A 23,005-nucleotide genomic window follows, 5' to 3' on the forward strand; every position below is an offset into this window, starting at 1 on the left:
CAAAAGACACATTGACGTCATAAACCTCTAGTACCTCAGAATGTGGCTTTATTTGGAAAAGGGGCCATTATATATGTGATTAATTAACATAATGTCCTACTGTTATAAGTGGACCCCTCAATCCAGTGTGACTGGTGTCCTTCTAAGAAGATGACCCCGTGAAGACAGAGAGAACCATGGAGTTGGAAGCAGGAACCAGGGTTGGTCTCATGCATCCGGGTTGCAGGCCCTGACCTGAAAGAGCGGGTCCTTTGCCTCTAGGAAAAGAATTCACCAGAGAGTGCCAAGTGTAGTTGGACCAGGCAAGGCTGTATTCGAGAATCTCCTGTGTGAGGGAGCCAGTTTGGGAAAGAAAATGTAAGCTGCCTCCTGGAAAGGGGTTATAGGGAGGTATGTAAAGGGTAGGTCTGGCTTGTTCTGGGTTGGGCTTCTGCAGGTTGGTGACATTCCAACTGTGCCTGGGGGCTCTCGCCTTTCTCCCACCTGGAAATTGTGAGATAATCATTAGTCAGGATCTACAACTTTTTGTCCAGCATGGCGCCTCATGATCAGTCTGGTGGGCCAATTTGGTCAAGGCTGACCAGTCCATGATTCAGTCCACCTGTTCAAATAGGACTTGGGGCCACTCGATCTACCAGCTCAGCATTTCTTTCACCTGGGCTGACTCATCAGGAAGCCCAGGAAGCCAAGAAACACCAAGGATTGCTGGTGTCACCAGAGCTAGGAGAAATCCTGGAACAGATTTCCGGTAGGGCCCGTAGAAAGAGCCAACCCTGAGGATGCCTTGCTTTTGGACTTTGGACCCCCAGAACCATGAGAGAATGCATTGTTGTTTTAAGTCATCCAGCTTGTGATGTTTATTCTGGAAGCCTAGCCAACCAATATATCTGCATAACAAAGAACAATCCATGGCAGCATGTCAACAGCACTGAGAGCCTGCAGTGAGAGAACACTACAGTTCCCAATCCTTAACAAGCCTTCTGCCCCCTCCCTTCTCTTTCCAGGGGCTGCCAGACATTCCAGGGAAGGTTGGGAGCATTTGGGACTGAGAGGGTGAAAACCAGCCCGTTAATTGTTTAGCATGGTGGGTCCATCTGGCAACTTAATTAGCCTCGCTCCACCTCAGGAGTGAGTGCTCCTGGCTGGAGCTACCCTGGGGGATCACGAGCTGTGTTCCTAGAGCAGGACCCCGTGCCTCTTTCCAGACTGGGCTGACAATCTCTGGCTTTCAGTGCTTGGCTGGGTGGTCTGAAGCTTCCTTGACAAGGCTTAGGCTGTGTTTTACCCCAAACCAAAGAGTGGTACTTGTTGAGAATTGGAAAGGATCCCCCAGATTGTAACCAGGAGAGTCCTCGGTATTAGCATTTCTGAAAGCAAATGCATGCGGCCACCAGTGCAGCTGCTGATTCATCATCCAGGAGAGTGTTATCACCACAAAATGTGTTGTCTCAGATTCTTGATGGCACATTCATCTTTTGGGTGTAAAGCCCATTTCATTAATGAGCCTGGCATCTGCAGAGCTATGCTTTTGATTTCCCTGAATGCTGGGATAGTGAATTGGAAAATAAAGGCCATGCTTCATGCTTGTGTTCCGTGAACACTGCTTCTTTCTGTGAGCTTCTTGTGATTCCAGGCAAAGACACAGAACGGAAAACAAAACCCTTGCCCCAGATGGAAGGAAGCTTGTGTGGACTTGGGCGCTATTCACTCTCAAAATTGGTGCCGAGGCTTTTAAAATGGATCTTTGGAGATGGGTTAAATTCTGGCTTTAAAATAAGCCATGACTCTTAAGAATTAAAGCAAGGGTCTATGAGAAGTGCATGTTGTAGGAATGGCACTATCAGAGTCCTCAGAAGAAAGGGGAAGTGACCTTGACTCCGATTATGTGTGTTTGCATGGGGGCTCTGTTTCCACCTGCTGGTCCAGGGCAGGACTGTTTTTTTCTGCTGACCTTCTCCCCCCGTCTTCCCAGGGGACTCTAGTGGCTGGTACTCAGTCATACTTTTCATTGACAGTGAAACCAGTAGTGGGAAAACCTTGGGATTTTCTTCACTTTGTGCCATTCTCCAGCACCTCAATATCCCAGTGTGTTTATTTGGAAAATAGGTGATGAGGAAGAGACTCAAGGTGGATTTGCATCATACAGATGTTGAGGGGTGCCCTTCTAGCATCGTGATGCCTCATTTCTTGACCTTTGACTTGGGCCAGACTATTTCTGAACTGTCTATTTTGAGAAGCTTGACAACTTAATGCTTCTTGCAAGATATTTAGTGGCTCTTACTTAGCTCTCCTAATAACAGGGTTTGCAAAACAGGAAGCACTGAGGCTGAAGCCTGGAGACCTGGGTTTATGGCCCAGCTCTGTCACTCAGCAGCTGCGTGACTGTAGCAAGTCAGGCAACCCCGCTGGCCTTCATTCTGCCCAGCAGTCAAGTGGCAGGACGTCATTGTTGTTTCTATGGGTTCTGTGAGCATCAAACTCAAGAATGATATGACAGGGCTTGGAAAATGGCACGGCAGTAGGTAAAATTCAAGTATAATGAGGGATGCATTCTGACCGATTGTTCCTGTCTTCATGGTTCCCTGTTACCAGGTCCCTCGTCACTCCTGCCTCTTCTGCAAGGGACCGCCGAGCTTTTTCTGTGCAATCTGTGTTTTTGTACTTTAATGTTATCCTGCTTGCTCTTCAGTGATCTGGTTACAGTTTTACAATGTGGAGATTGGTTCTTCCTGAGAACATGTTTACTTCTCATTGCCATTGAATAAGATGAGGACAGTGATTTATAAGATGCACAGACGCCCGAGGCACAGCACTGAAAAGTGCCACATGCACATCTCCATGCTAAGGTTGTGCCTTGTGTTTGTGCCTGGGTTTAATTATGCTGTGAAAACAGCCTCTGTGAGCAGCATTTGGTGGCTTTTTCATGGTTAACTCTGCAGCTGCTGTGGAGCAGTAGGGAGTACTGGCAGACCATGGGGTTTGAGAACCCAGTGGGGAGTTTCTGAAGCTTAAGGAATTGTTGAGAGACTTGAGGGGGTCCTTGCTGCACTTTCCAAGCCAGAAGATCCCTGAGCCCTTGGTATTTGCATAGAAAGGAATTAAGTGTGGCTTTTTCTCCCTTGGTGAAAACACAGAACAGCAATGTCCGGTTTCTTCCACTCCTTTCTGACCACAGCAGAAATGATGATTCTGGAACCTCACAGCCAATAGTCTCAGCCCAGTCATTGGGCTGTCCTGCCTTCTGTCTGTATAATTCATTCTTTCCTATGCTTGGTCAAGGCATGGGTGTCACAGCAGAAAGGACAGGTTGCAGCCATTGTCCACCCTCGGGGCTCTTGCTTGTCTCTAGGGCATGTACCTGGGGCAGAGCAACACAAAAAAGAATGGCATGTCACTGCTGCCCCTGGAGCCTGGTGACGGGTGGTTGCCCTGGCCAGGAGGCATTAAGAAGGGGATGTGGTCATTAGAGCCACACTGGGATCCTGGAATTCTTTGTCCTGTGACTTCCATGCAACTCCTTTCCCAGTCTTTGGATTCTAGACCATCCACCCACCCCTGCCTACCTGTGGGTGGCAGAAGTTTTGGTTGACTTGAACAAGTAATTCATTGATGGACACGTGCACTGGGAAATGAACAGACACTGCAAGATAATCAGAAAAAAATGTAGATTTGCATAATTCTCTTTCACTGGACAGAGTTCTTTCACATCAATTCTCTCTACAACCCCATGAGGGAGAGAAAGTGTGAACCATCACGTCCTTTGACAGTCTGGAAAACAGAGGCTTAGAGATTAGGTGATTCCCACAGGAGACATCCACAGCACAAGAAGAACCAAACCTCTGAATCTCAGACTCTCACTTCTGTGATGATGGCTCTCTCCTTTATACCCAGGATCTTGGGATTGTTGAACCATGGGAAGGAGGAGCATCAGACAGCAGCTAGCAATTTCAATTCCAGTTATGCTTGAGTCCATTTATGTAATTGGGTATGCTGGAAGCCAAGAGTTCTGTTTCATGTTCTATTAGGAATTTTTACTCCTCTCTAGAATGGTGGTATTTGATCTTTTTTTAAATTTTATTTTATTTTTTTTTAAGTCAGAAGTCTTTCCTTTTTAGCCAAACGAAATTTGAGATATAATTCCAATATATGAAACTTTGGGAAAAAATTATATTTTTTTAATTGAGATAACTTTGGTTTACAACACTATATAATTCAGAGGCATAGGATCTTAACTTTAGCTGCATGTGACCACACCATGCCCACCACCAAGGCACCCAGAATCTTCCATCACAATCCATTGGGCTCCTTCCCATGCCCTTCCCTCTGGTAGCCTCAGTTCTACAGACAGCTGTCTGGGGTTTGTTTTGGTTTAGATTTGTCTATTTCTTTGCTCTGTTTGTTACCAATATATAAAACTTGAGTTGAAAGGTTGTGATTGCAGCAAGTGTGAAACTCTGATTCCCCTCCTCCTGCCCTGCAAAGTAGCCTTGATACACCTTTGAAGGCTATAGAAGGAAGGATCCAACTTTTGGGTCATTGGGGTTAAGTTCTCTCATTCTTTCCCTTTTCCCTCCTAAGTTTTGTTTCCTATCTGTGCTTAAGTTATTTTTATTTTTATCAAAAATATCACTTAAAGCCTTGTGGCATTCTCCCGTCTTGCCATTCAATACATACAAGGAGGCTGCTTTCATTATTATATTCCAAGAAGGGCACAGGCAGAAAGGTGGCAGATGCCAGCCTTTGTGTTGCTCAACTAATCCTTACTTCTGTGGTGGCCGACACAGAGGGCAGAGCACGCCTTCCAAGGACACTCCCATTTGCAGACAGCTGGTCAATGAGCCAAGCCCTTAAACCTTTTCTGGGTACTCAGCATCATCTATGGGCATCAATTTCTCCTGAGTCAGTGGCTGGAAGCACCCAACCATGCCTCAATACTATGGATGCATTAAATAGCTGCTTGACACCATCCACATTGGCATAATTTATTTAAGTCCTGATGATTAGGGCCCACTTGCTAAGTGATCTGGACGTAGCCTTTCTCTGCGTACTTACAGTGCGTCCTCAAAGTCTTCACAGGCCCCGCTCTGCAGGGAGTCTTAGTTGGTCGTGCTTTGTAACCTGTACCATGGATTATTACCCTACTGTGCCACCAGGGACTTTCTGGGGAATTAAGAAGCAATCTTATAACATATGGGCCCCCTAGGTAGATGTGCAGGCTTCCTACATCTCCTAGGAAAGGAGCTTCCTGGTAAAGCAATCACTGGTTATACAGATATTCTTCCAAACTTGTGTTTGTAGGACTTTTGTGTTCTCTCCTCACATTTCAATTTCTCTTAATCAAGGGCGGCAAATGAAGCCCTCTCCTTGTATAGGGCAAGTATTTGTATGTACTTGAAGTTGTTCTTCAGGGGCCTCCCTGGTGGCCTAGGGGTTAAGTCTTAGTGCTACACCGCTACTGCCTAATCCTGGGCCAGGGAGCTAACCTACATATGGCGCAGCAGACCTCTCCTGTTCCCCCTGCTGCACCCCTTAGCAGTGTATTTCAATAAATGCGACTGTTCTGGTCCCCACTCTGTCTCTGGTGAATCCTCTTCCCCTACTCACCCCCCCAAACCTCTAGCCTACACCCATCTTCCTTCTATGCAAATAAATTTAAAAAAGATCAATGTTCTCAAGATATAATTATTAAAAAAATTGTCTTCATCTCTCTTCCTATCTCTGCACCCCAACTTCTACCCTCTGCCAAAAATGACTTAACCAATGCATCTATTTTAAGAGGCCCAATCAGTACCAGCATTGATTGGGACTCTTGAGATAGAATGACCAGTCCTTTTCAAGTAGAATCCAGAAATTCTACCTTTGCATTCCCAAGGCCATGCACAAGCAGGTAAGAGTCACCGACTATGCAGGGAGCAGGTGGGTAGCCTGGACCCCGAGCTCCGATTCCATTTCACCCATGAGGTCTTATGTAATGGGGCTCTTAAGCACTTTCACAGTTTATAAATTGAAGTGTGATTTGTTTTCCTTAGAACTCTTGTTACTTGTGAAAACTCTCCTTCTGTTGAGAATTCCAGAGGGACAGGGTGAGAGGTGTGATTTAGACATGGAAACTCCACCCCAATCCCCAACATCACAAATTGCTTAAGGAGCTTCTAAAATCCTACAGCCTCTGGGAAACAGTCTCTTGGTTGCTGGATTTCAGAGCCCAGGCACCTCAGGATTCACTTTCAATTTTAATGTTGCCGGGAATGACCACAAATGGCCTGGTTTCAAACTATCTCAGTACCCCCAGAACTATCTCTTGGATTCTGGCCAACTGAATTTTCCTACCAAGTTTCTCAAGGTTCATGTGATCCCCTTTCAGCAACAGCCCCACCTTCTGTTGTTCCTGACTCACTTAAAGGCTTAAAGGCCACAGGTACTGACTGGATGACCCCCTTATGCAAGTTTCTAGAGAAAAATATGGAGGCGAAAATCCAGTGACTTCACCCAGTCATTGGTAAATGATTGCCTAGAACAAGGTCACAATATTATTTTCCTCACAGTTGTTTTTTCTTTGACAGATCTAAGTCATTCGTCCTTAAAAACATCCATTAGCCTGCTGTATTCTACTCTTTACTCCAGTGTAGAGTGATGCTGGAGTCTCCTTCAGGCATGGAGTAAAATGACCAGGAGGGAGAAGGTTCTTGGTACTACCTCCTCAGTCTAATGTCTGAACTCAGCTAGCAATAAAGAAAGTTTTGCTCTTTGGAACTCCCTGATTCCTCCACCCAGTAGGACACCTGTCCCCTTATGGGGAATAGATGAGGTGGCCATAGCTCCCCCTCTGCAGCCCCTTATCTCCCCCATCACCAGATTCCCAGTGACCCTCCACTTTTCCTTTCTCATCTCTCAACAAAAACTTCCATTGACCGGAGTGACGAGTTGCATCTCAGGACAACTGCATATTGGATTTGGTTCTTCGTTGAGGATTGGCTGACCTTGCACCTGTTAAAGAAGTTCCATTACCTACCAGTGAATGTATTATTGTGGGGAAGGGAGGGGTACTTTCTTGGAGCTCCTGACATCACAACATGAAGCAAGCATCTCCCGCAACATTTCCTCCTTCATGCACAAGGATGAGCTGCTCAGCTCTGTCCTTCCCCATGGCTCCCCCGAACCCACCCTGAACCCCTGGGGTCCAGCACATTCTGGCTTCTCACTCCCTGAGGCTATATTTGCTTCCTCAGGACATCCTTGATGCCAATCCCATAGCAGCCCCGAGCATTTTGCGGGATCGCTGCAGAGCAGCCCAAAGGCTCCTGGGTTGCTGTTAGCTGATGTGGATCCACACCTGCTTCCCTTCCTTGGGGCCAGAATGGTTCCCTCAGGGGAACCTGCCAGCTGCCTCTGCCTGGGGGAAGCAGTTGTGAGATCCCGACCAAATCAAATTCCTGTAAGACCAGATTTATGGGCAAGAGGAAGGAGTCAGCGCTGATTAGCTGTGTGTGAGTTGTCCCGCAGGCCGCATTTCCCTGGCCTCAAATGGAGGCTCGAGCAGGCTGGCTGGCTGGCCGGGGGAGTGAATGGCACTCTCCTCTAGCTGACAGATGAGCGGAACCTAAGTAGGTAGTGACGCATTTTGAGGCTCATCCAGATGAGGCAGTCCCAGGTTAATAGGAGGATTGGTCATTACTGTCGTTCTCTCAGTGAACGCATCGCCGGAGGTGCAATCCAGTCAGCCCTCTGAGCTGCTGATTGCAGCCCGCTAGTGCAGTGCCTCCGAGGAGCGTCTATTGATGTGCTGCAGAGGAATTAACTTTGACGTAATGGAATTTTTTTCACCGCTGCTCATAAAAACAACCGCCTTGAACAAATGAAAATGTGTGTGGCAATTTGTGCGCTTCCAGTAATGACTGAATGGACAGAGGTTCTTCCAGAAGGAAATGGCATCTCTGCTGACCAGGCTGGGCTGATGGATGATTAATGAAAGGCTTTGGAGAGATAAGGGAGAATGATGTTACAGCTGCAGGGAGGGAAGGTGCTGGAGAAGGATGCTCTACACATGGGCGAGGTGCCAAGGGACCTGGTTGGTGCCAACGACAGAATTGTTTCAGGGGAGAATGATCAGAGGTGATTGCCCTGGAGCTGGCAAAAGGAGGGTCTTCCTAGAAACCTCCTTTGCCCTGCCTCTTCGTGGAGACTTGAGCTTTCCCATTGGAGATCATGACCCCATCACTGAGTACCCTTACTCCTTTGCCCGGTGTGTCCTCCTATGTCCCATCCACTTTTTAATCAGAGATAAACCCTCTTGACTCTATCTCCTTGCGACCTAACTCCCCAATTTTAATGTAAACCTTGCACTACCAGTTTGGTCCTTACTACTTTCTAGCCTCTGGGTAACAGAATATCTTCTGGAGAGCCCCAGAAGGGACCCCAGATCTCACACCACTCACTGTTACTTCAGTGATGTTCAGGTAAGGCCCTCAGGTGGTTTCTGCTCCTGGCCTGGCCTGCAGTCAGGTACCATAATAAAATGCAGTGGTTGCACCTTAAGTTTCCATCTGTTTCATCCCTAACATACTCATGAGTTTGGAGAAGGAATCTGGGTTGCTCTTGATAGTTTTGACAAAATCAGAATTCTCTGTGTCAGAGTCAGAGGAACTCTGAGTCCCAGGAGGGGATCTTTGTCCCCTGGTGCTGTTCACATTTACACAGGAACTGTGAATGTTTGTTAGATACTGGGCATCCTGGTAAGAACTACCTACAGGGGACACGGAGTCAGCTGTGCATTGGACACTGCGGTGCATTTGACCTCATCCATTTGTTTCATGGCTCAATGTAGTCTTAGTTCTTTCTTCTATGCAAATAGCCTTCCTCTGTTAATGATAGTGGTTGAGAACAAGAAGGGGTTTATCACAGACAAAAAGAAGTCATGGAAAATATGAGCAGAATGTATTTTTCCCTTTCCTGTCTCATTGAAGACAGTCTTTGATGTAGTGGGAAGGAGAAAATAATGTGTGCTTTTGCTGTCTAATGTCTTATTTGAAAGAACCTGGGAAACTTTATTTTTCTCGTACTCATGACAACACTGCCACAAACTCCAGCCCGCATGCCTGTCTTCGTGAAAAGATTAAAGACCTATAAATGCCTATAAATTGTTCCTAAGTGCTAGGTAACAGGAGAGCTAAATATTCTAAATTGATGTGGAGATTCTAAAGGACAGGGACCAAATGGCCGTGGTGACCTTGCTTTTATGTAGACCAGAGGTAACGTCTGTATTGTTCTGAAGTATTGCTAGCCACAGGCAGGGAATGAGAAATTTCTTTGCCTCATGCCACTCTGACATTATGGTGGGTGCCAGAGGGGTTATGAAGAGACCTAAGATGCTCTTGCCTTTGCAGATCGTAGGATCTTGTTTGGAGGCAAAGAAATATTTTTGATGTAATGGGAAGGAAAGGGTTGAAAGGAGTCACTACTTGAGAATAATGCCAAGAGTTGGAAGATTGGGTTGCCACTCTGCCCCTGCGTTCCTAGGATTCTCGGGAAATCATTAAAGTAATATTACCTAAATGGGAAACTAGGTACTAGGTACTACTCTGGCAATTACCCCAAGTATTGCTTCTGATATGTTGCATTGGGGAATAGGAATTAGGTCTGAGTTCAAGATAGGAACACGTTGTTCCCATCACCATAGGACTGGATATCATAATTCTGAATGTGCTTACCAGCAAGAGCATGGCTAAGCACCACACAGGAGTGGAGTGTTGCCATGTATGCATACTGGGTGGAAGAAGAGGTGGAGGAGATACTGTAATTCACCACAGGAAATGAAAAACATCAAGAGCAGCACCAACAGCAATTACTATGACAGAAGCAACAGCAGCAATTGGCCCCATCTCTGATTTTTTTTTTCTTCACAACTTTTTTTTTTCTGGCTTCTTTTTTAATTTAATTTAATTTATATATATATTTACATCATTTTTCATTTTTGCACAATGTATGCATTTTCATTTTGGTTATAGTCCCCATACATTTCCCACCCCCCTTATTTTGACCCTAATCCCTCCTCCCCACCACCATAGTGTGTCTGCCCCCCACCATAGTGTGTCTCTGTTTTATAGTTGCTTGTTGATTTTGATTTGAACTTTATTATAATTAGTCTTTTTCCTGGTCCCTGATTTAGGTTTTCTAAATTCCTGCTATGAGTGAGACCATCTGGTATTTTTCTTTTTCTTTCTGGCTTATTTATCTGGCTTATCTGAGCATGATCCCTTCCAGCTCCATCCATGTTACTGCAAATTGCATGAGTTTATCTTTTTTTGATTGCTGAGTAATATTCCATTGTGTATATGTACCACATCTTCTTGATCCAGTCATGTATTTTTGGGCATTTGGGTTGTTTCCATAGCTTAGCTATTGTAAATGGTGCTGCTATAAACATAGGGGTGCAGGTGCCCTTTTAAATGAATGTCTCTGTGTCCTTTTGGTAAATACCTAGGAGTGGAATTGCTGGATCATATGGCAGCTCCATCTTTAGCAGGTTGAGGAATCTCCACACAGCTTTCCATAGTGGTTGGACCAGTTTGCACTCCCACCAGCAGTGCAGTTGAGTTCCTATTTCTCCACATCTTGAAACAGTGTTAATATGCTTTCCTAGTGAGACAGGGGTCACTGAATGTCAGGCTTTAATTGGTCTCATTATAATCTTTTTCTCCTGTAGATGAGGCATTAGAGATAGAATTTAGAAATGTTTTTTCTATTAATCCTTCTTATGGAGAGATGACTCTGGAGTGAAAATCCCTTAGAAATATGAGAAGAGGCAGAGAAACATTTCTCCTTTTTAATGAGGTACCATGTGTGTTATAATAATGGTTTGTGGTAGAAACGAAGAGCCAACTCTGAATTGGCCCTGGAATGAGGCAGTCTGGGGAGGGTTCATGGAAAGGTTGGTTTTGGGTTGACTTGAAGATGGGGTGGGGTACGAAGGAGAGGGCAGGTCTTCCAGGTGTGGATTAGGACCAGCACTGAAGTGGACAGTAGGCACAGTGAGCAGCACTGTCGCTGAAGCACAGAGCAGGAAAGCCAAGGGGACCAGTCCAATGTATTTGGACTCCACACTTAAGCGTTACTCTCCATTGTTGACATTGCATAGGTGAGAAGAGAGCAAGATTTGCTGCTTTTTGCCATGTCTGCGTTCTGTGTTGGTTTTCCTTTTGATCAGAATGAAAACTAGAGGCACAGTTCCCACAGGTGTTACTTCTGCTTCCTGAGAGGGAGGGGAGGATGATCAGTAAAACAAACATGGGCCTCATCCACTGTGCTCCGTCTGCATCGCTCACCAGACAGATGGCAGCACGTGGCCCAGGCGCTGACCTTGCTCGCCAGCCCCGGTTCACCCAATTACCTTCATGTGAGAAGTTCAAGGCAATTAGGGAAGTCTTTGCCAGGCTTAGACTCTGTTTGGTTTATGATCCTTGATTACTTGGATTGCTTTCTTTCTGTGAAACCAGTCATGATTGTTTAAAGGAGAACTAGAAAAAGAAGGAAAAATCTCAAATGTAAAGATTCGTCGAAATCTTTGTGCCATCTCTAGACATCTGTATCTCTCTAATGCATTTCGGCAGCTATAGAGAAGACAAGGCAGAAACAGATGGCCTGGGTTTCCCTGGAAATGTAACGAGGAAGAGAACACAGTGACTTGGCCCCTTTTCATTTAGATTATGCCAATTCCACACAAGCAAGGGGCCTTGGACAGTTGGCCTGAGCCCCAAATTGTGCAAAATAGGCCCATCCTGGCCTATGATCTCTGATACTTGTGGAGTATTTGATGGAGCAACAACTTGTGCTTGTCCAGAACATTCTGATTAATGGCCGACCTCCTTGTCTACCAGGCCAGCTCCCCCTGTGCTCTCATTTATTGTTCTCACTGCTGTGGCTCCTTCCAAATGGGCTATGCTGGAGAGTTGTTGAATGTTCTGATTGATATCTCTTTTGCTTCTTGTTTTCCTCTTGTCTTCCCTCTGTTCTTCCCTTTTGGAACTCCTTTGAGATGCAGAAATACTAATCAGCAGAGAAAATTTTTGCAAATCATACATTGGACAAGGGGTTAATACCCAAAGTTTGTAAGGAAGTCATACAGCTAAAGAGCCAACAAAACAAAATCAAGCAATCTGGTGAAAAATGGGCAGAAGAGGACCTTCCTGGTGGTGCAAAGGGTTAAGTCTCAGCACTGTGAAGCTATCCACAACCACTGAAGCACAAGTTCAATCCCCAGTCAAGGAGTTAACCCACATATGGTGCAGCAGACCTCTCCTGTCTCTTCTTGCTGCTCCCCTCAGGAGTGTATTTCAGTGGATCCACCTGTTCTGTTCCCCACTCTATCTCAGGTGGATCCCCTCACCCCCACACCTCTGGCCTATTCCCCAGTTCTTCTCTGCAAAAGTAAATAAAAATCTTACAAAAAATAGAAAAAAAAAAAAGAAAAAAAAAAAGGAAAAATGGACAGAAGAACTAAATAGACACTTTTCCAAGGAAGAATTCTAGTGGTTAACAGGGACATGAAAAGGTGCTTAGCTTCACTAATCCTCAGGGAAATGCAAATCAAAACCACAAGTTGCTGTCACCTCACACCCTTTAGAAGGGCGAGCCTCGAAAAGATGAGAGACCACTAGTACTGGCAAGGCAGAAGAGAGAACACTCATATGTGGAGAGTGGGAACGTAAATTGATTCAACCACTATGGGAAATGATATGGAGGTTTCTGAAAAAATTAAAAGTAGATTTACTGCATGATCCAGTATTTCCACTTGTGGGTATCTACCCAAAGGAAATAAAAACAGGATGTTGAGGAGATATCTACATGCCCATGTTAATTGCAGCATCACTATTAGTCTCCATAGCCACGATATGAGAACAGCTCTTTGTGGGACTTTAACCAACCTGGCTGAGGCCTTACAGTCCACGTGAGCTCATGGTCCCGCTCCTACGTTCGGCGGCACCTCTAAGCTGGACCTGGCAGCCTGAGTAGCAAGGGCAAGGTCCTGGGGAAATCTCAGTGCCTGGAGGGTCTGTGTCCATTTGCATCTTTATTAAAATCCTCACTCTCATCTTGTCTGCACACTACCCCCCCACCACATAGCCTGTTCTATTCCAAGCAGCAAAATAGCTTCACCTGTAAGTAGTCAGATACTTCTCCCTTGTTTTTCCCACATTCACTCTCCACTTGTTCCTTTGCTCCTGCACATTTATTCACTGTCTTTCACACACAATGGCCCTTCTGACTCACAGATGTTCATGTCATTCCCTAGTGCTCCTCTAACCCCTAAGCAAATCTTTTCCCTCCCTCTCTCATTGCTCTTTCTTATTTGATTGGGAATTTCTTGGAGCCTGGGGTTTAATCTCAATAATTAATTTATTCACTCATTAAACATTTTGTTCAGGTTTTAGGGAGACAATAAATCACATCTCTTTCTCTTATGAGTTTGGAACCCATTGAGCCGTTGGCATGGGAGTTAGAGAGATGGAGCTAAAAAGATCCCTTTTCTTTTTTTTTTAATTTTATTTTTATATTCCCCATACAATTACAACCCCCTTATTTTGACCCCAAGCCCTCCTTTCCCCACCCCCCACCCCCATAGATTGTCTCTGGTTCATAGTTGTTTGTTGATTTTGATATTTTCTTTCTTATAGTTATTCTTTTTCCTGGTCCCTTATTTAGGTTTTCTAGATTCCTGCTATGAGTGAGACCATCTGGTATTTTTCTTTTTCTTTCTGGCTTATTTCACTGAACATGATCCCTTCCAGCTCTATCCATGTTACTGCAAATTGCATGTGTTTGAAAAGATCCCCTTTCTATGGAAGAAACTGAAGGGACAACATAGCTTTTGGTCTACAGCCAAGTGTAAACTGTCTTCCCTCTTCACAGGAAAGACCTGTCCACCCAGGCCCTAGGCTGGGCCCTCAAGGCCTCCTCCACAGGCAGGCTCCTGATGGTAGTGGCAGGAAGGTCCACGGGCTGCAGGTGACTTGATCAGGGAACAAAGCCCAGGACTGGGAGCCCAGCACCCTGCCTCTATTCATCTTGAGAGTCTGGGCATTTCTTAGGGGAATGATATTCTGTGGGTGCGTGGTCTTTGTGGGAACTATATCCCAGGAGCTGGCAGGTCAAAATATCAAAGACCCCCAGCCAGTAAACATTCTCTACAGATGTTCCTTCTGTACCAAGAACTTGCTGGAACTGTACCCATCTGGACCCAGAGAGAGCCAGATCCAGCCTTGTGACCCAAACCCAATGATTCCCTGTGACCCAACCCCCTATTAGCACACTACAGTCCCCACCCAGAGGAGTCTGGCCACTGTTTTTTGAATATGTGACATATGTCCAAGCATGATGGAACACCAGGGTGCAGGCACCACCCACTGCCTCCTGCTCATGCTCTGATGATCTAAGGACCACCCTTCCCCACCCCTGGGCCCTCAGGTTTGCTTCCAAGAGGAAGCCTTCCCCCTGCCCAGGCACTGGTTTTTGGAGGGACCTCCAGTGCTCCATCACTTGACCCATCAAGGTTTGCTTGTTCAAACCTTGGGGACCTTCCCTGGCCAAGCGAATAAGCTTCTTTCAGGAAGCTTCCAGAACCTGAGGCCAGGGGACCTGAGGTTCTCCCCAAACAACTCGATATTCATGTGCAGGTATTTACAAAACCCTGATGTGTTAGAGGCAATTGCAAAGAAAATGGCATATGATGTGGTTGATTTCCCTTCATATTTCAGCCTAATGGGGGAGGTAGGCAGATGTATCATTCATGACAGGACAAGGTGATAGTACTGGGGTGACTAAGCAAGGGGAGGTGAACCCCAAAGGAAACTAGACTTGAACTGAGCTTCAAAAATGGAGTAGAATTTCACCAGGTAGAGGAATGGTTGAAGAACATTCCAGGCAAAAGGGAAGCATATGCACAGCTGTGAGGTGGGCATGCAGTGTATGTGTGTGTGCATGTATTCATGCGCTCACATGTGTGTATATGTGTGTTGTGTGTGTGTGCACATGTGTGTGTGTAAGCTCACACACAGTGGAGACATGATGGGAAGAAGAGTTGTAGGGGATGAGTTAGAAGAGCAAGGCAAGAACCCAACCCTGCAGGAAGGGCCACATCTGCTTCACTAAACAGAGCTATTGATATTTGACCTTGATTCTGGAAAGACATAGGATCTCCTTAGTGATTTTTAGCAGGGGAAGGACATGACCAGGTCTGCGTTTTACAAAGAACACTGACACACCAAGGTGGAGGGTCACTCTAGATACTGTGGCTATATTCTGAAAATACTAAATTTTGTGCTTCTACCATATAGTTTCAAGTTTGTTGTGTAATATATCATTTTCTTTTAAAATTTCATAATTTATTTCATATTTTATGTCTAGAACAGGTAATTTATACAATGGTATATGGTGGTCATAAAAAGTAAGTCTCCTTTTTCTTGTTTTCCTCTAGTCTCTTGAGTTTCCCTGCCCAGAGGCAATCACCATTATTTGATTCTTATATGCCTTTTAGAAATTGTCTTTGGCTATGTAAGCATATACCTATATGTATCTTTCTTTTCTTACAGAAATAGGAGCATAAGTTATTTCTTAATTTTACATTTGGCTTAGAAAATTTACCAGTATATTGCTGCTAGAACCCTATGTTGGTGCTTATTATGCATTCCTGTCCTTTTTATCTGCTCCACACTATTTCACAGAATGCAAGGAATTGGTTTAACCCATCCTTCTTGTGGGTCCTTGAAATTTTGTCCTTATCCTGGCCTTTGCTGTTATGGACAAGGCAAATCTGTATCTCTGGGCATATATCTTGCCCACACTTATGAACATATCTGTAGGTAGAATAAATTCCTACAAGTAGAGTAGTAGGTGAAAGGGTTTCTAGTTCATCTTTCTGTTAATTTATTAGAAATTTATCAGCATGAGTCACAGTGGCAGTGATTCATGCAGTGGTTTGCTCTGGCAACCCCTACTTAAGCACTTTGCAAGTACTTGATCTCGTTCCTTTTTCACCACATTGGGGGAAGCAGTATTATCGTCTCACTTTACAAACGAGCAATCAGACCCAGAGAGAGCAAGTACCTTGCTTATGTTCACATAGCAAATGGCAGAACTTAGGAGTAGAAGAGGGAGCAGGCTCGAATCTATCTCTACCATCTGGGCTGTACCGTCTTGGCTTCAAATTATGACTAGTTAATGAACTCCTTTGGAGATCTCTGCGGAAAAGAATAACTGTTGATAAATTGTTTCCTAGAAAACAAAAGAAATACTTGAAAGGCAGGTTTTTTTTTTTTTTTTTGATGGAAAAGGCATCTTCTGATCAGTTGAGACATCTAATTGCTAAAGCCTATTTGAAAAACATGGGGATCTCAGAATGAATAATCTGATAACATTTCTCATTAATTCATGGCCAATGGGAGGTCCTGTCACCTGAGAGACAAATGGGCCTTTTGTCTTTTCCTGGTGGACTTTAAATGTGTTGGTTTAATCCCACCAGACCAAAACTATTTTGAATCTACAAATGAATCATGGGATCAGATTGGATCTTGTCTCACGGTCATTCCTGATGAAGATGTTTTCCCTCCCTTTAAGCCAGAAGAGGACAATTAATCACATTTTCAGATCACTTAGTCACTTGAATATAAATGGGACCTAATGGAGTAAGAAAAAGTCTTTCCTGGACATGAGTGCCCCCAGCACTTTCCCCAGCCATGTCCACCTCAGTTGCTGTCTTTTTGCAATTAGGACTGAGGAAAAATATATAATGACTTTGTGATCTTTTTACTTTTCAAACTCTGCCATTGAAAAACTCCCCCTCTGAATGGGAAGTTTGTTCACACTTGCATTTATTCAGTAACCTTTTGTGAATGTGAATCAGTTTGCTGGGCATTGGGCAAGCAGTGAGGGACAAGATAGACCCAGCCCCATCTGTGCCGTTATTGAGGGCTATAAGTATGTGCAAGGTCCTGGCAGGAAAACCTGTTATTTTGTGACTGGATCAGATTTCCTTTTCGTGAGCAAATGGTCTTTTGTGTGTGTGTTGGGGAGCTTTGGGGAGTATCCTGATGGACTGATTTGGGTGAGGAGGTGGAAGTCCATAGATCTGGTGTGATTGTAGACAGGGAGATTTGAAGGCTGAACCATCCCATAAATAACATGAACAGGAGGTTAGGTCAATGAGAAAGTCTTGGTGGGCTGAGGAGTTTTAGAAGTCTTTTTTTAAAGGGAAAGATGCAGCACTTACATGTTAGTATTTCTTGGGAGTTCCAAGGTTTAGGAACTGGTTGCTGTTTTTATCATCCTCCAAGTGTTCCATTTTTCTTAAATAATATTTCCTATGAGGCTCCTACTTCCAATGTATATTTTTCATTTGTTTCTTATTTTGAATATCTCTTAAAGCAGGATTGGTTTCAAACATCCATAGGATTCAGGTGTACAGCATAGTAATTGGCCATCTGTGTATCCTGTGTTACGATCGCTAAGTCTGGTCTCCATCCACCACCATACGATGCATCCCCTTTACTCAATTTGATGTTTAATATCCACTTTTTAGATTCTTTGCTGTGTGATGCTGTGGTCTACACTGTAGTTCCTGGGTCTATAAGAGCTCTTGAACTCAGTTTCTTAGCAGAACCAGCCAAATGCCAGTCGCAAGACAACTTATGGCACCTACCAAGGGGCCTACAACAGTCAGAGTGTCCCACATCATTACTAAGAAATGCCTAAGAGAATGAACCCCAGACAAGACTGAGCCGGAAGCCATCAGGATCAGCTGAACAAGCCCCACCTCCCCATTTACCTCAGGCAGGAGGACTGATCTTTTCAGGGCTGGCTTATTAGCTGTGAGGTAGACTCCGAGAGGCTAGGTTTTGCATGAGTTGGGTCTTTTGACAATTTCCAAGTCTAGAACTTTTCTGGGCACCAGACTGGTTGTGTGGCTTTAGGCTTTGGGGAAGTTTCTTCTGCAGCCAGCAGGAGCAGGGTGTTTGTCTCTGTGCTGCCACCTTGAGTGGGGTTCGGTCAAGATGCCACCATCCAGAGTCATTGGCTGGGGGCGCATTCTGTCCCTCAAACCCAAGGGTCCTTTTTTTTTTTTTAGTTTTTAGTTTTGAAGACTTATTTATTTATTTTACAAGAACCAGGGTACAGGCCAGATGTGTGGGAGGGTGAGAGGATTCACCAGAGACAGAGTGGGGAACAGAACAGGCAGACTGATGAAGTACACTGCTGAGGGGAGCAGTGGGCGAGACAGGAGAGGTCTGTTGCACCATATGGGATTCTCGCTGGCCACCATGTGCTGATTCTCTTGAACCAGCACTGCAGGGGCTGTGGACAGCTTCACAGTGTGGCACTCAACCACCTGCGCCACCAGGGGAGGCCCCCAAGGGTCCTTTTAAAGTAGGGATTTAAAATGATGAGAAAGATGTACTAAAATAATCACAAATAGGAGTTTCTTAATTGCCATTTGCAAATTGCTTTCCCTTTCATGCAAGTCCTTGGACACTTACAAATATTAGTCTATGACAGCTGGAAAACCAGTAAATGTTTTCTTTTAGCATTTGTAATCATTTGCGATATGAAGCAAAAGGACATTTAAAACCAAATAACTTAAGGTCCCAGGGTTAGACCAAAAAAACACAGCAAAGAGAACCATGTTGAATAGGTTAAATGTTTTCCTATAGCTGTGGTTCCCTTTATCTCCAGTCTGCCCTTAAGTCTCATAATGTCAAGGTATTTTTCCTCTATTGGTAATTCCGTCAGAATCTCTGATGGAAGCATCTGTGAGTTCTCTTCAATCCCAGACAGGCTCAGGAACCTCTGACCTGCTAGCAATGTCTGGGAACTAATGGGGCCATTTGGTGATTCTGGAACAGAAAGAAATCCTGCCTTTGACTTGAGGACGGTTGCTTGAGATGAATAAGGCTCTTAATGAGCAGAGAAATGGGCAGGTCTTGGTCAGAGGTGCCTAGGGGCTAGGATGTGACTGAGTGAAGAGATCCGTTTTGCTGTGACTTCTTGCGGCTAGGTGAGATCTCTCTCATTTTCTGAAAAGCCCATTATCTTTTCTCATTTTGCAAAATGGAGGATAATTTTGTACCTACATGTGTTAGAAACGCAGTCTATGCAATAATGACTCAGTTCTTATCTATCAAGTTTCTGACTTGGATAACTAAGCAGCAAGACTGGCTGCTCTTTTCCTGATTTTGGTGGAAAATGTGTGAATGTGAGTCTTTTTCACATCAATGGTAAAACTGCATTTTCTATTGTCTTTGAATTCTCTGCAGTTGAGACCAGTAGCTCCATTTACTGCTGATGACTCTAAATCCCTGGCTGTGGGTCCACTGATGACACTAAGTGGTGAACGTCATCACCTCCCTTTCTCTGCCCGTAGAGTGGGTAGCAATTTGTCCCTGATCCTTGTGCCTGGTACCATGCTGATTTTTATGCAAAGCTGGATGATGAGCAATACCTCACTTAGCTGCCAAATTGCCTTGTGGTTATGATCACTTCAATCGTGGGAAATGCACATAGGCACTCTGCTCTGATCCAGAAAGCACTGAGATGAAGGGGTGTTTTTCTCCCTATTCCATTGGCTATAATCAGTCCCTGAATTGAATTTATCTACTGAAGGCAGATCTTCTTATTAGTAGCTGTGGGGGATCAGATGAAAGATAGGGCGGTTACTTGGAGTTCCCAGCAGTCCTGAGCTTCCAATGTAGGAGATTACAAAGAAGACCCATTTCTATACATTGGAACAGGGTTAGGGAGAGAGAATAAATATGGATTATTTGTATCCAAAGGAAAACTTTTAGCAAATTTAAGAGTTATAGGTTGTTTTTTTTTTTCACTTTTGTTGTCCTAGAGAATCATTCTGTCCTTTGAATGAAAAAATTATCCCTTGACTTCATTGCAGAAGATAGCCCAGGAAACTGATGAATTGAAAGACTTTAAATTTAATCCAAACATTTTCAGTGGTTCAAGGCTAATAATGTTAATGTCAGATGTGACTCTACTAATTTGATAGTAGAGTGAAGCAGAAGCATTGTGATTTGGTTGGTTGATCTGACTACAGGTAACAAGTAGGACTTGGTAGCCCAAGGCACCACGGCCTTGACTGATAATGGGAAGAGAGCAGGCTTCCAGGCTTCCTGTGTGATTCAGCCCATCATGTGGAACTGCTCCACCTCTCTCACTCCCAAAACGGCCTCTCTGAAACCACCTGCTGTCCTTTCAGCCTGTTTACCTCCTTACTCTCACCATACTTGCTCTTTGACCCAAGGGACCTCTGTCTCCTCCTTTCTCCCCCTTTCTTCATGTTATAAAGCACTGAAGCCCTCATGACTCATCATCTAGACTAGGGATGGGCCACCTTTTTCTAGAAAGGACCAGATAGTAAATATTTTCATCTATATGAGTCATACTGTCTTTGTCACAACTACTTGATTGTGCCGTGGTAGCATGAAAGCTAGATGATATAAATGAACAGGCATGTTTGTGTTCCAATAAAAACTTACTTATGGACACTGACAGGGGATTTTCATATATTTTTCTGTCATGGAATATTTTTCTTCTTCTGATTTTTTAAAAAGATTTATTTATTTATGCATACAAGAACTGGGGTACAGGCCAGAGGTTCGGGGGGAGAGAGGATTCACCCGAGACAGAGTGGGGAACAGAACAGGCAGATTGACTGAAGTACACTGCTGAGGGGAGAAGCAGGAGAGTCAGGAGAGGTCTGCTGTGCCATGTGGGTCACCTCCCTGGCCAGGGATTGAACTCATGCTTTAGTGGCTGTGTATAGCTTCATAGTGCTGTACTTAACCCCTTGTGCCACCAGAGAGGTCCTCTTCTTCTGATTTTTCCCACCCTTTAAAAATGCAAAAACTGCTAGGAAATGGAGGCAGCCTGATGTCCATCAGTGGATGACTGGATCAAGAAGATGTGGTATATCCACACCATAAAGTATTATATAGCCGCAAAAAGGATGAGATGCAGCCATTGTCAACATCATGGAGGGAATCTCAGCAGAGTAAGTCGGAATGATAAAAACAAATACTGACTTTTATATAGCAGATAATCCGATAATGTAAAATGCATTGAAAAAAAACCAAGTGGACAGCAATAAACATCCCGAGGAAGGGGGAGGGTGAAGGACAGGAGGTGGTAGTGGGAAAAATATATTTTAAAGATACTAGAAAAAAATGCAAAAACTGTTCTTTACTTTCAGTCTATAAAAACATAGACATTATGCTCAATTTGTCCTAAGTTTTGTGGTTTATAGATCTTTGACTTAAATAATGCACTTCCTTGATTTCTTTATTTTATTCTGCTCAATGACCCAGAACTTCAACACCGGGCTGGTTATTAGTTGTGTGCCCTCTTTTTTCTCCCTCAACATCCCTGGGTCCCAGCACCTCCTGACAGTGTCTCTAAGGCTCACCTGTTCTCCATGGACTTGAAAATCTGTTGACTTACCTGTTCTTTGCCCCAGAGTCTGAACCAATTTGAAGAGGAAAAAGTTTCTGCTATTTTTTTCTATTCAGAGCCTGGCATGCATGTCTTACACAACACTCATATTCAAGAATTTTTTGTAGAATGAACAAATGAAATGACTCACAAGGAAACAAAAACACATATGGTTGGAACAGATTCGTTTTGCCTTTTCCATGGAAATTATATGAAACAAAAAGATTCTGAAATAGTTTCTCAGCAGGTTTCCCACCAATCATGGGTGAGCTTTTTTTTGTGTGTGTGGTTATGTACCTCATTTTCTAAACCCACAGGCTTTAACTGAGATAAAAGTTTTGAAATGCAAAAACATTGAAAAGTTCCCCCAAAGCTAGCTCCTTAGTAACAATGCACTAAGCGGTGATTTGTGGGTCAGGACAAGGCATCTGTGCCCTGAAGCATCTTGACATGTGCCAGGCACAGAGAAGGCAGTGGGCTCAGTAGTCATTTTATGGTTCAGAAGACATGATGTTTTCTTTCCAGCAAGTTCCATGAGTTAATGAGTTGTGTGTGTGTGTTCCAACATCACAGTCCTTGAAAATTATGTGCCATGAAATGTACATTCTCTAAAGGGCTTGGATGGATTTTTCTACCAGACAGAAAGAACTGAAGGGAAGCCACAATGTGTTCAACCCTGTATGTGCATTGAAGATTCCAGAACATAAAATTGAGGCGTGTGTGTGTGAAACAGGAGGCAGAGAGGCAGGCACTGCAAGGTCATCTCAAAGTCAAAGCTACACAGGGACTAAAGTTTGGAGATGAAGTACAGCTCAATTCATGAGAAGCAAGACAAGCTGGACTTTGGAAAGAGCTACTAAGTCTGCTGCCCTTGAAATGCTGGTGCTAAAGAGGAGATGGATGATTTGAATCTCTGAAGAACCAACAATGACTGTAAAAGCTGACACCAGTTTACTGACATGTCACACTCACCTCACTTCATCTTGGGATGGGGTTGCTAGACTGATAGACCAGCAAGGCTCATCCGTGCTTGCTCTAATTCATTTTTCTGCTGAACAGTCTGTGAATGGAAGGGGGAAAAGTATCCTGAGCATTAGTCTCACTCTAAACTGAACCTGGCAAAGGAGCTGCTTAGCTGGAGTGATGTCATAGATTGGGTAATAACCATAACATTATGAGTGTGCACTTGTAGTGCCTACAGTCTACGCTGTAATGACAAGCTTTATGAAAACTTAAAAACAGACCAGCCAAATTTCCAAAATCCACAAGGAAGCTAATGCTAGCTAGGCTTTCAACAAAGTTCTTTTCAGTTTTAATTTGGAGCAATAGGATAACAAAATTAAATAAAGTCACAAATGATCGAAAACTGCACTATGCAGCAAGAATGTTGATTTGTGACCAGGCTAGTGGCTGATGTGGGTGCCTGAGGGTTCTGTCTTTGCTCTGTATTGCTTCATAGTCTGTCCTCAACCTCCATGAAGATAGACACTGGCTTATTGTGTTTTGCTTTAAGTCTGCAGAT

At 44.2% G+C, this 23,005-nt stretch overlaps 1 long non-coding RNA gene across 1 annotated transcript; it reads right to left on the reverse strand.

Moving 5' to 3' along the window:
* Positions 1–791: 791 nt before the first annotated feature.
* LOC119234420 (uncharacterized) lies at positions 792–22,623 on the reverse strand. Its single transcript, XR_005122611.2, has 3 exons — positions 22,456–22,623; positions 3,564–3,640; positions 792–3,358 (listed from the first exon to the last, which is right to left on the reverse strand). It is a non-coding gene; the product is annotated as an uncharacterized LOC119234420 (long non-coding RNA).
* Positions 22,624–23,005: the final 382 nt, after the last annotated feature.

Source organism: Talpa occidentalis, unplaced genomic scaffold (genome assembly GCF_014898055.3).
Source record: "Talpa occidentalis isolate TD23 unplaced genomic scaffold, MPIMG_talOcc4v2.1 talOcc4.8, whole genome shotgun sequence".
NCBI classification, from domain to species: Eukaryota; Metazoa; Chordata; class Mammalia; order Eulipotyphla; family Talpidae; genus Talpa; species Talpa occidentalis.